This window comes from Nuphar pumila, chromosome 2 (genome assembly GCF_984573655.1).
Source record: "Nuphar pumila chromosome 2, dmNupPumi1.hap1.1, whole genome shotgun sequence".
Classification (NCBI taxonomy): domain Eukaryota; kingdom Viridiplantae; phylum Streptophyta; class Magnoliopsida; order Nymphaeales; family Nymphaeaceae; genus Nuphar; species Nuphar pumila.
The window spans coordinates 30,020,087-30,032,825 of NC_143250.1; positions in this window are offsets into that span (position 1 = coordinate 30,020,087).

Here is a 12,739-nt window from a genome sequence, read left to right on the forward strand (position 1 = left end):
ATCCAATAGAAGGAAGATGTTGTTTGGCATTATGAAGGAGAACCAATGCAACAGAAACAGTGAATAGACGAGGAGGAGTTCGCGGTGGATGTCGGCAGATGCGAGGAGGCTGCCACAAGGGGATTCCAGTGAGGATTGAAGATGCACTAAGCACGGCAAGAGGATTCCGGCGAGATCTGAAGATGCGTCGGTCACTGCAAGAGGATTCTAGCGTCTCCCTGTCACGGCCAGAGGATTTCGGCGAGGAGAGGTTCGAACCACACTCCAAGGGTTTTTCGGAAGAGAGAGAGGAAAGAGAAAGAAAGAGGGTTTTGTTGTTCAAAGGGTTTTGTTTTTAAGAAAAATGAAAAGATGTAAAAAATGAAACGATGCCCTTTTTAAAAAAATCGATGTTAAAAAAAATTCCAAGGGGTATCGGGTCTCTTCAGTTAAAATTAAAAAAAAAAAATTAGTCGACTAAAATTTTATCGGTCGACTAATAATGTGCGACTCTTTCTAAAAATTTAAAAGCATCAGTCGACTAGAAATTTATAGGTTGACTAATATGGTGCGATTTTGAGATTTTGTTCAAAAATCAGCATTTTATAAATCCAAAAATGAGCAAATGCCTAGTTCTCTCTTAATTCTCATAAAATCTTTATTTTTAAGTGGTTTAGTGAAGATATCGGCATGTTGTTCATTAGTGGAAATAAAATTTAACAAAATGTCTCTTTTTAACACATGATCTCTTAAGAAATGATGTCTAACTTCAATATGCTTAGTTCTTGAGTGCTGAACAGGATTTTTCGAAAGATTTATAGCACTAGTGTTATCACAATAAATGGTTTTTGTGGAGTAATTCAAACCAAAATCTTTTAAGGTCTGTTTCATCCATAGTACTTGTGAACATGCTAAACTAGCCGCTATATATTATGCTTCAGTTGTTGAGAGTGACGCTGAATTTTGCTTTTTACTAAACCAAGAGACTAAGGAATTTCCTAAGAAATGACAAGTTTCGCTAGTACTCTTGCGATCAGATTTACTTCTTGCAAAATCTGCATCACTATATGAAACTAAATCAATGGAAGATGATTTTGGGTAAAACAAACCGAAATCTGAAGTATCTTTCAAATAACGAAGAATTTATTTTACTGCAGTTAAATGAGATTCCTTTGGATTAGCTTAAAATCTTTCACACATACAAACACTAAACATTATATCAGGTCGACTAGCAGTTAAGTATAATAGAGATCCGATCATACCTCTGTAAAGCTTAGTATCTACATTTTTACCATTTTCATCTTTATCAAGAGAAGTAGTTGTACTCATAGGATTTCTTCTTGATTTCGATGAGTTCATCCCAAATCTCTTAAGAAGTTCTTTTGTATATTTAGCCTGATTGATGAAGATTCCTTCTTCAGTTTGCTTTATTTGAAGTCCAATGAAGTAGTTTAATTTGCCCATCAAGCTCATTTCAAACTCTTCCTGCATAACTTTAGCAAATTCTTTACAAAGAGAATCATTAGTAGAACCAAATATTATGTCATCAACATAAATTTGCACAATAAGAATATCTGAATTAAGATTTTTAACAAATAAAGTGGAGTCTACCCGACCAATGGAAAAACCAGATTGTTCTAGAAAATTTCGTAGTTTTTCATACCACGCTCTTGGTGCTTGTTTAAGTCCATACAAAGCTCTTTTTAATTTGTAGACTTTTTCTGGATATTTCTCATTTTCAAAGCCTGGAGGTTGCTCTACATAAACTTCTTCATTGATGTGTCCATTTAAGAATGCACTCTTAACATCAATTTGATATAACTTGAAGTTCATGTAACTATCAAAAACAAGCATCATTCGAATTGACTCCAATCGAGCCACTGGTGCATAGGTTTCATCAAAATCTATGCCTTCTTCTTGATTATAGCCTTGTGCTACTAGCCTTGCTTTGTTTTGAATGACTTCGCCATTTTTGTCCAACTTATTACGGAAGACCCATCTTGTTCCAATTACTGGATGATCCTTTGGTCTATCAACTAGATCCCAAACATCATTCCTAGTAAATTGGTTAAGTTCTTCAGACATGGCCAAAAGCCAAAATTCATCATCACAAGCCTCATTGATATTCTTTGGTTCTATTTTAGATATGAAAGCAACATTTGCAATATATTTTTCTAATTGCCTTCTGGTTTGGACCCCCCTCTTTATTTCTCCAATAACTTGTTCATGTGGATGATTGGAAACTTTTTTCCAAACCGGTTGAAGATGAACATTATTTTGAGAAGTACTCTCTATCAAAGGTTCTTCTTGAAGTATTACTTCTTCTCCTTCGCTTAGAGGTATAACTTGCTCACAATTCTCATCAAATGCAATATGTAAAGATTCTTCAATGCAAGATGTTCTTTTATTAAAAACATGATAAGCTTTACTTCTAGAAGAATATCCAAGAAATATTGATTCATCTGATTTTGAATCAAACTTATCAAGATTATCTTTAGTATTTTACAAGAAGCATTTACTACCAAAAATTTTGAAATATGAGATCTTTGGTATACGACCATAATACAATTCAAAACATGTTTTATGTAAAATTGGTCGAATAAGAACACAGTTTAAAACTTAACATGATGTATTTATTGCTTCAGCCCAAAAGTATTTTGGTAAATTTTTATCTTGAAGCATAGTTCTAGCACATTCTTGCAAAGTTCTATTCTTTCTTTCAACAACTCCATTTTGTGGAGCCGCTCTAGGAAAAGCAAAGTTGTGAGATATACCATGTACATTATAATACTTTAGAAAGATTCATTTTCAAATTCACCACCATGATCACTACGAATTTTAATTATAGATGTAGATTTTTCATTTGTAATTCTTCTACAAAGTTTGGAAAATTCAGAAAAAGCATCATTTTTTCTTTTTAGAAAAATCACCCATGTAAATCGAGAATAGTCATCTACTATAACAAAAGCATACTTGCTACCATTCAAACTTAAAATTCTAGATGGTCCAAATAGATCTAAATGTAAAAGTTCAAGAGGACGTTTTGTTGAAACTATATCTTTTGCTTTAAAAGAACTCTTGATTTGTTTACCCCTTTGGCAAGCATCACATAAGTGATCTTTCTTATATGGTATTCTAGGTAGACCTCTTATAAGATCATTCTTGGATAACTTTGAAATAATTTTAAAGTTAACATGTCCAAGTCTCTTATGCCATAACCATTGAATTTTATTTGAAACAATAAGACATTTTTCATTAAAAGTGGGTAACTCATCTAGATAAAGTTCATACACATTGTTCCTTCTTTTACCTTTAAAAATGATCTTTTTAGATTGAAAATCAGAAATTAAGCATAAATCATGTTCAAAAGAAACAAAAAAAACTTTATCACATAATTGACTAATTAATAACAAATTATGCATTAAACCATCTACTAAAAGAACATTTTCTATCAAGGAAAATTTTGGATTACCAATGTTACCAATACCGATTACTTTTCCCTTGTTATTGTCACCAAAGGTGACGGTTCCTCCATCCTTATTTTGGAGGGTGGAAAATAACTCCGGCCTTTCAGTCATATGTTTAGAACAACCGTTGTCCAATATCCATTTGCTCTTTGTTTTGTGTACCTACAACAAAATTAGAAGACAAAGCATTTGACCCCTTTCTATTTTTGGGTCCATGAGAGTTAGTCTTAGGAACCCATATCCATTTGGATTTTGGTTTCCTTTGATAATAAATATTTTTTCTATAAAAAGATTTAGCATTTTTAGAGTAACCATGTCTAGGCTTATAAGCATTATAAGTTCCATGATTAGATGCATTTCTATTATAACTAGAAAATTTAGATCTTTGAACAAATGGTTGAGAATATTGTCTTTGATTCTTCACCACATAGTTTGGTCTATTTTGAGTATCAAAGAAGCTATATCCCAATCCGGTTTTATTAACCGAGCATCTTTGAGAACCAAGAAGTCTTTCTAGATTCTCTTGACCATTTGTGAATTTGGTCACTATAGAAAGAAAATCATTTGATTTTTCTTTTATACTATTTATTTCTTTTTGTAAGAGATTGGTTCTAATTCCAATTTCTTTTATCTTAAATGCTTGACAAGAGTTTTCCTTCTTGAGATCTTCTATCTCTTGAAGTAACACTTTGTTTTAAGAGTCAAAAGTTGAATTTTTAGTTTTTAACTCTTTGTTTTTAGAACTTAGACTCTTAAATTTGGCATATAAATCATTGAATGCTTCTAATAAATCATCATAGTCAAATTGACTTACCGAGTCTTCTTGTGCTACAAAGCACATGTTGGCGACGTCTTCATTTGATTCTTCATCGGAAGAGGAGTCACTATCATCCCAACATGCTTGAAATGCCTTTTTCTTCTTGAATTGGTCCTTGGGTTTGATTTTGAGAAGAAGACAATCTTTCTTGATATGTGCTGCCTTTTTGCAGTTAAAGCACTTGACTTCATTTGGATTGAAAGAATCCGCTTTCTTTACCTTTCTTTAAAATCTTCCTTTTTTGATGAATCTTCTGAATTGCCTTATAATGAGAGCAATATCTGCATCTTCATCTTCTTCTGAATTTTCAGAATCAGAAGTAGCCTTAAAAGCAAGAGATTTCTTCTTGGGTTCTTCTTCTTGTCTGTCTTGAAGTTGAACTTCATATGCCATTAAGTTACCAACCAAATCTTCAAGAGTGAGAGTGTTTAAATCATTTGCTTCCTCAATAGCAGTGTTTTTTCTCTCTCATTCAGGAGTTAAACACCTTAGGATCTTTCTGACTAAATTCACTTGTGAATATTCTTTTCTAAGAGATTTCAGAGTGTTAGTTATATCGGTTATTCTTGTTACCATGTCCGATATAGATTCATTTTGCTTCATTTTAAACAATTCAAATTTATGAACTAAAGAAGCAATATTAGATTCATTTACCTTTGACATACCTTCGTGAGTCACGAGAAGTGTATGCCATATTTCATTTGTTGTAGAGCATTGAGAGATGTGATTGAACTCTACATTGTCAACAGCACAATACAATGCATTCATAGCTTTGGCATTAAGTGAAGCAATCTTCTTTTCTTCATTGGTCCATCGGCTGAAATCAGTTGATGGAGTTTGGTACTTATCTGAAACAACTCTCCAAATTTCGAGATCCATGGATTGTAAGAATATTGTCATTCTCACTTTCCAGTATCCATAGTTTGTTTCGTCGAAGAAAGGAGGACGAACAAAGGAGCATCTTTCTTTGTACTGAGATGTTGTAGTTGTCATGCTAGATCATGATCAAATCAAAATAATAGCAAACTTGCTCTGATACCAAATGAAAGTGCAGTAGGATCGAAGTAACGAGCACTAGAGGGGGGGTGAATAGTGCTTTTAAAAATTGTCTGCGAAATATTAACGAATTTTGGAATTTGAAAAGCAAACACACAAAGAACATAGTAATTTATCCTTGTTCGGTCTTTCCCGACCTACATCCAGTCCCCAAGCAAAACTCGCTTGAGATTTCCACTATCAACCTTGTGTAACTACAAGATCATACAGACCAAATCCGGTCCCACTTTCAGTAACACACCTACTGAAAGCAAACAACTCCTTTAAACCAAGGAGTCCTTCCCTTTATAGAAAAATGAAATAAGTAACAACTTCCAATACAACCTATGAGCCCTTCTTTTGAATGCAAATGAGATGCAATTGGCTTTTGAGGTTGTTGGAATACTCTACTCACGAATTCACTGTCTCTAAAAGGAATTTGAGTGAAAAACTAAAGTGAAAAATATCACGTGAGTGAGAAAATGAATATGAGTGAAAAGCAAAGAGTAATTGATTCAAATTGATTGAATTGTTGTGTTTTTTAGTGTAAAATGCACTCATATTTATAGTTGAAAGTTTCTATACGTTGAGGGTATGAAAGGGTGTTAAAACAGTCCATTTTGAACAATCAAAACATTTGAAAAATGAAAAGACACGCCTTTTTGAAGTTTCAGAAAAAACGACAAAATTAGTCGACTAATAATTAGTTATTAGTAGACTGACAGTTATCGTCGGCCGACTGATCTGTTTATCGAACCGTTTGAAAATCTGAAGATTTGAAACTTAGTCGACTAGAGATAATATTAGTCGACTGATAATATCATCAGTAGACTGAAAAACCTTTCAGTCGGCTGCTGCTAAAATCTTCTTAAAAATATACATTATGTCCGGTCGACTGATAAAAGGATTAGTCGACTGCTGCTAAATTTCCAGAAAACACATGTTCTGTCCAGTCGACTGATAAAGTCATTAGTCGACTGCTGCTAAAATTTCCAGAAAATAGACATTCTGTCTAGTCAACTGAAAATACCTTTGGTCGACTAATTTGACAAAAATGACATTTTAGAAAATATGGCGCAAAAGGATTAGTCGACTGGTGAGTTTATTAGTCGACTAATAAACATGAAAATTTAAGAAAAAAGTTTTCTAAAAAGATTTTCATGAAGGGTTCTTTTAGAAAAGTTTTTCTAAAGACATTTTAGGTAAATGCAACCTAAATATGCACTCTAAGTAAGGCTCTTACAAGAATCTAAGACTTTTAATGAATTTAACATTTGCACACTAGTCTTCAAAGATTCTTCATCGATATCTTTAATGTCTTCATTGTCTTAGCTGAAATGCAGTTGATTTCACTTGCTCATCATCAAAACCTTGTACTTGAAGTATCATGTACGACTTCATTGTCATAACAGATTGGGCTATAGTTGTATACTTGTATAGTATTATTAGGTTTCTTGTCGAGGGTTGATGTAATGATATATCCCAGACTCTAGTGTGAGTTATCTTATGGTCCTTAGAGTTAAAATATGATAAATACATATGTTGAATGAACACCCCTTCGCGAGACATGAGTTTCCATAGATTGGCCAAAAGTGGTGCCCTCGGGTAACAAGATAAAAATAAATGCATATAATGTCATGCATGGGTTGTCAAGTGAACAGAATTATAGCCCTGCATGCATTATATGTACAATTGTGTGTTGAATTCAAAGTGAATATGGTTGCATATCAAATTTAATGTGAACATGATTGCATTTGAATTCTATAAGAGCGTAAGTCTGAATATTATTATGATACATGCCTATTTTAGATTAATTGCATAATTGTATGCTTGATTGTTTATGCATAAGAGCATGCGCAATCTACTCATACACATGAGTTGTATAGTGGACACTCATTGAGAAGGGCTTACGTGGAGTATTATTGATCTAAATATAAAGATATACGTAGATTTAGTTCTGATCATGCATAAAGATATATATGACTTGTGTGTCATGGCATATACATAACTATTTGTGTAATTCATTTTGAATCATCATAGGATGATCATGGTCACGTAGGTATGTACATAACCTATTGTGGTTTCAAAATTTTCTTATTGATTGCAATGAATGTATAACTGTATGCATGAATTTCATATGAGCACAAGTGTATGATCGACTTGTATATTTAAAATTACATGTTTGAATGACATATGCGCATAAAAGTATGCATAATTTATGCAAGAGTATGCATAATTTATATGCTCATGTACGTATAAAAGTATGCATACATAGTATGTTTGATATATGCACAAAAACATGCGTAATTGGTTTGCTCTTGTATGCATAAAGGTATGCATGAATTATATGTTTACATTATCCTAGGATGATGTATAGGTTACATAGGTCATATCGTAACTACTTTTCTCTTGTATTTCCTGAGGTAACAAGATGAGATAAACATGTATAATAGGATGCATGGGTTACTAGGAGAACATTACAACATACTGGTATAAATTTTATGCATAATTGTATGCCTGAGTTGTTTGTGAGCTTAATGGTGTGCATGAGTGAAATAAATGTATAATTATATATATGAATTGCATGTGAGTATAAAAGTACACTCAAATGACATGTGCACATAAGTATATATGTAAGTACAGGTACATATAATTACATGTTAAAAATCATGTTCGTATAAGAGTATACATGATGTGTATGTTTATTTTACGCATAGCAATATGCGTAAGACATTTTGCTTATATGCGCATAAAGGGTATGCGTACATCGTAATGTTATCAACGCATAATGATATGCATGTCTCATAATTCCTACATCATCATTGGATGATGTAAAGGTTACATAGTTATATTGTAATCATTAAATATTTGTGTTGCTTGTGTACATGTGAGACTTTGTTCACAAAATTATACTGAGACGTGTTGTGTCTCACTCTACATACTTTACACTTTTTCATATCCATGTTGTGAACACCCCAAATTTTCCAAAAATTTCCTTTTTTGCTCCTAGGTCCATTCTTTTGAATAATCAGGTCAATTTTTAACAAAAATTCCATTCATTTCTCGAATTCACTGGAATTCCGACTCAATTTTCTTTTTGACCCAAATTCTGATCCAAATTGGATATCCGGATCCAATTTTTCCGGATCTCTTGTTCAATTCTTGAATTTTATCGGATATTTTTGTCTAGATCCAATCATAATCTGGGATTCAAACCCAATCTAGGATCCAAATCCGTTTTGAAGTGCGTGTTCTAAAATAAATCCTGCATTTTCATAAAAAACTCATTTTAGAAAAGTCTTAAAGTTCTAAAAAGCAAAAAAAAAACTAATGCTTCAAAAACCTCTGTCAGGTCTCGTTTCCCTCAAAACCCCTCTTTTGCAAAGATTTCTCAAAATAGTTTTAATCTCTCCTTTTCCCTAGTCCTAGAATTTTTATTTTTAATATACGAAAAATAAGATTTCAAAGATTGAACAAAAAGAAAAACCAGAATAGTAAAAATTGCATAAAAATGACTTTAAAAACCTGTTTTGAGAAAAAAATGTTTAAAAAGATCCTTTTTGGAAAATTTTGGAAAAACACTTCTTTACAACCCTCAGAAAGCCGAGTTAGGGTTTTTCAGACCCTCTCTCTCGCTTTCTCTCTTTCGCAGATCCACCCATCCTCCTTCTGCTTCGCCGCGACCCTCGATCGCCAATGGCCTCGCTGGCCTTCCCCCATCACCGAAACCCTCCTCCTCCTCCGCTCATCTCCAACCGACTACCCTCCTGAACCTTCCCCTTTTCCTCTTTAAAAAGAGCACACAAGGCTCCCAATCTTCATCCATCTTCACCCTTCCCCCCTTTTTGGCCTCCATTACGAACCGTCTTCACCACTCTGCCCTCCTCTCAATCGATCCGTCTTCACCCTTCCCCTTTTTCCTTCGTCGATTATCACGGTCTCCAATCGGCCCCCAGCTCTCTCTCTCTCTCATGTCAATCTTGTAGAGCCAGGTTTCCCCTTTTCTCTCTTTTGGATCGACTGAAAGAACTTCAGTCCTAACAACAACAAACAAAGAGAGGTTGATCACCCTGAAGCATATGCAACCAAGGAGTCGGATCCATCTGGTGGTCAAAGGAGAGACTCCTCTCTTGCACGGCTTCGTTCGAGAGATAGCCTCGCTGTCATACCCAGCATGCTCTCATCTGTATGCTGCCCAGCAGTTGAGTAACTCTGATAATCAGTGGCATCATCTTCCAACAAGGTATGTTTTATCAGATACCTTCGTATCTCTTATGGGTTAGCTTAATAGTCTGATCCACTGTTCGCATTTTATCGCTATATTGTCTCACTGTTTCCCTATACTGTCATACCCATTCGTGGTCTACTTCATGACACCTGCTGCAACCTATAGCAGCATGCCCCTCCATATCTGGACCTCAAACTCCCCACCACTGTTGTACACTTTATTCATTTCCAGCAAACATCAAGCACCATTTGCACAGTATTTTAGTTTACCGTCCTATGGCACTTACATCATAACAACATTTTATGATTTATTATTCATCAAATTCCTGCTATGATTTCATATTGTCATTATGTTAGTTTACGATTCTCTGTTATTTTAATAGTAATCCCTAACTGTTCAGTCTTAGCTATTAATAACTGTTAATTATAAGTGGGTTGACTTAGTCGATCGAAAGTAGTTAGTGTATTTTACCTAGGTGTTTATTGTTAGTTCTTTTCCTTTACACTAGTGTTTAACATTGAGTACAGTAACATCTGTGTGTGATTAATAAGTAGATGTGTGTGTGTTCGATGGTAATCGTGTGGTCATTAGTGCAGGTTGTATTAGTATGTTGGCAGTTATTGTATGCATTAATAGCTGGGTCATGTTGGCATCTAAGTAGTAAGTTGTGTTAGCAGCCTGGGTTAATATAGTGTAAGTTGGCAGGATGTAATAGCTTTTGTTAGTAGTCTTTGTAGTATACATTACCAATTCATTGTTATACATACTATACAGAAGGAATGGACTGTGACAGGGAATGTGTGATAGCAGTGAATGAACTTGCGGTAGTACTGAGCATTGAGAGTTAGGACGTGCTAACCTCTTAGCTGTAACAGTGTGTTAGTAGATCTGAGTTAAACAATACATAAGTTGACAGTGTGTGAAGGGTATAGTGTGTTAGACAGTAAGACAAATGTGGTAGTCTTTGTTATTGTGTCAGCACTATGGGTTGGTTTGTGTATTAGCACTATATGAGCTACCAGTCTGTGTCAGTAATCTGTTGGGTCAAGGGTGTTAGATAATGAATGTATGTCAGTAATAAAGATCGGGTGAATTGTCTTATATAGTTAGTAATAGCAGTTTATGTGCATTAGCCGTTTATATGAGTTAGCATGCCATACACTGCCACTTGCATCAGTCATATTGTATCAGCACTTACATACCGGCCACATCCTCGCATTCCTGCAGTTTACACCCTACCTTGTGTATTTCAGCCTGTTAATTGGTTTATTCACTTGACAAATCGATTTATATTGTGTATTCCTTTTTTTATTCAGCCACACCCTTGATTTATATTGTTAATTAGTTCCTTGGATGCTTGTATGGGTGCTCATTCCGGCAACCTCGCTGCACCTGCAATATTTACTTCCCCTACATCCTGTTAGGTATAGCGTTTGTGACATATTGCAACCTCATTTAAGTAGTTGCAACCTTGCACTCATTTCTTTTCTGTAACATCCTCATGACAGATGAAATTTGCATGGTGGTCTTGATATGATGACATAGATAGTGTAGGGTGCCAAATGATAGCAGTGTGAATTGATATGTGTGTTTAAAGTAACACAAGGTTAGCAGTGTGTGAGTATACACCATTTTATTATAGTGTGTGAAGCAATGCATCATAGTTGTTCATTTCACATTTAAAATTTGTGTTCAAAGTCTTATACCTAAGCTCAACTGTGGGTTACATCTGTGTCTTTGCTCATTATTATCCAATAATGGTTCTCAATACCCTGTTACTCTCATTGATTGCTGGTTTTTACAGTAAGTATTTATTGTTTCTTATCAATAAGTAGTGATTTGTATGCATATCTTACAGGGGGTAGATATAGGTATATGTATTTGGATATTGACATAATGTCTCTCATTTGCCTTATGTTAACTTGGAATCTTGCAGGAATTAAATCTTTCTTCAGAAATTTGAAACAATGTAATAGTCAGACATCAATGAGAATATTTACATTCCTTACACTAGATTAGAATGAATGAGCATTGTAAATATCATAAATCATTTGTTTTCATATCATTTCTTTTTCGTCTTTTATTTCAAAAATTCACAAATGGGAATACGAATGGCACGTGCACCATTTCGTAAGAGGTAATTAATCCTAAGTTGATGATTTACATCAATGGCCATAGTTAGGATGTAAACAAAACTTAGGATTTTTATCTTTTATAAAATAACATTGGATCTACACTGGATCCTTTTCAAAATTCATCATATTTTCTTTAAATATTTTTCTCTTTTATCAAAGTTTAGCTTAAAATTGATTCAATACATATATCAATGGCCATAGTCAGGATATATTGAGAATTAATTTCATTTTAAACTCTATGAAAGCACCAAAATGTATTTTATTCTTCATTTGAATTTAGATATGATTATTATATAATACATTCAATGACCATAGTCAGGAGTGTATTATATCATTAATCTTATTTACATTCATTTAAAGAATAAAATATGATTTTCAAATCCAATTTCAAAATTACTTAAATTCATTCATCATTTATGATAGAATTGCATCATATTTTCAAAATTCCCTTTTCAAAATTCCAAGTGATTCTTTCTCTTCATTTCTCAGATCAAATCTTATTTATAAATTCAAATTCAATTCTATTTCATTTCAAAATTCAAAAATTCAAAAATTCAATTTCAAAGTCCCATTTGACATTAAAATTTCAAAATCATTTTGTATTCAAATTCCAATTTCCAAATCAAAATCCAAACTTCAAATTTCAATTTAACTTTAAAGTTATCTTCTGTTTCAAAATCAAGTTTATCTTCCAATTCAAAACCAAAGTTTGAGATCGATTCTGAATCTCAAAACTTGATCATTCTTAAATTTTAAATTCGATTTGGGTTTTCAAAACCCAGATCCATCTTCAAAAGTCCCATATGGACTTTCAGAATCCAAATACAAAGTTAGATCCAAACCCCATCTTAGGATCCAGAATCCAATTTCACCTTGGATCTCAGACTTCAGATCCAAAATCCATTTAGGATCCAGAATCCAATTTCACCTTGGCTCTCAGATTTCAGATCCAATTTTCATTTAGGATTCTAAACCCAGAATTCAATTTTGAATCTCAACTCTATTTAGAATCGAGACTTTGGATTCAAATTCCATCTTGAATTTCAGATTTCAAATCAACTTCTATACTCAATTCCAA